The sequence below is a fragment of the Gavialis gangeticus genome, unplaced genomic scaffold (genome assembly GCF_001723915.1).
Source record: "Gavialis gangeticus isolate Ggan-Ray unplaced genomic scaffold, GavGan_comp1, whole genome shotgun sequence".
Taxonomy (NCBI): domain Eukaryota; kingdom Metazoa; phylum Chordata; order Crocodylia; family Gavialidae; genus Gavialis; species Gavialis gangeticus.
The window spans coordinates 81,862,157-81,862,635 of record NW_017729034.1 but is presented as its reverse complement, the minus strand read 5'-3'; positions in this window follow the sequence as shown (position 1 = coordinate 81,862,635).

Genomic DNA, 479 nt, shown 5'->3' with positions numbered 1-479 from the left:
TGGGTGTGGCCCTCCACCCAACTGTAGGTGTTGACACCACAGTCCCCCAGTTTTTTAATGAGAATGGGGTGAGAGACAGTGTCGAAGGCCTTCCGAAAGTCCAGGAAGACTATGTCCACTGCTACCCCTGCATCTAAGGATTTGGTGACCTGGTCGTAGAAGGCCACCAGGTTGGTCTGACAGGACCTGCCTCTAATGAACCCGTGTTGGTTGCCCCTAAGCATAAGCTCCCCCACTGGCCCCTTGTGAACGTGCGCCAGGATAATTCTCTCAAAAAACGTACCCAGGACCTAGGTAAGACTAACTGGCCTATAGTTTCCTGGGTCCTCCTTCCTCCCTTTTTTGAAAATGGGAACCACATCAGCCCTTTTCCAGTCCTCTGACACCACACCAGAGCACCACAAGTGCTTGTACAGCTGTGCCAGGGGTCCCGCAATGACCTCAGCTAATTCCCTCAGCACTCTGGGGTGGAGATCGTC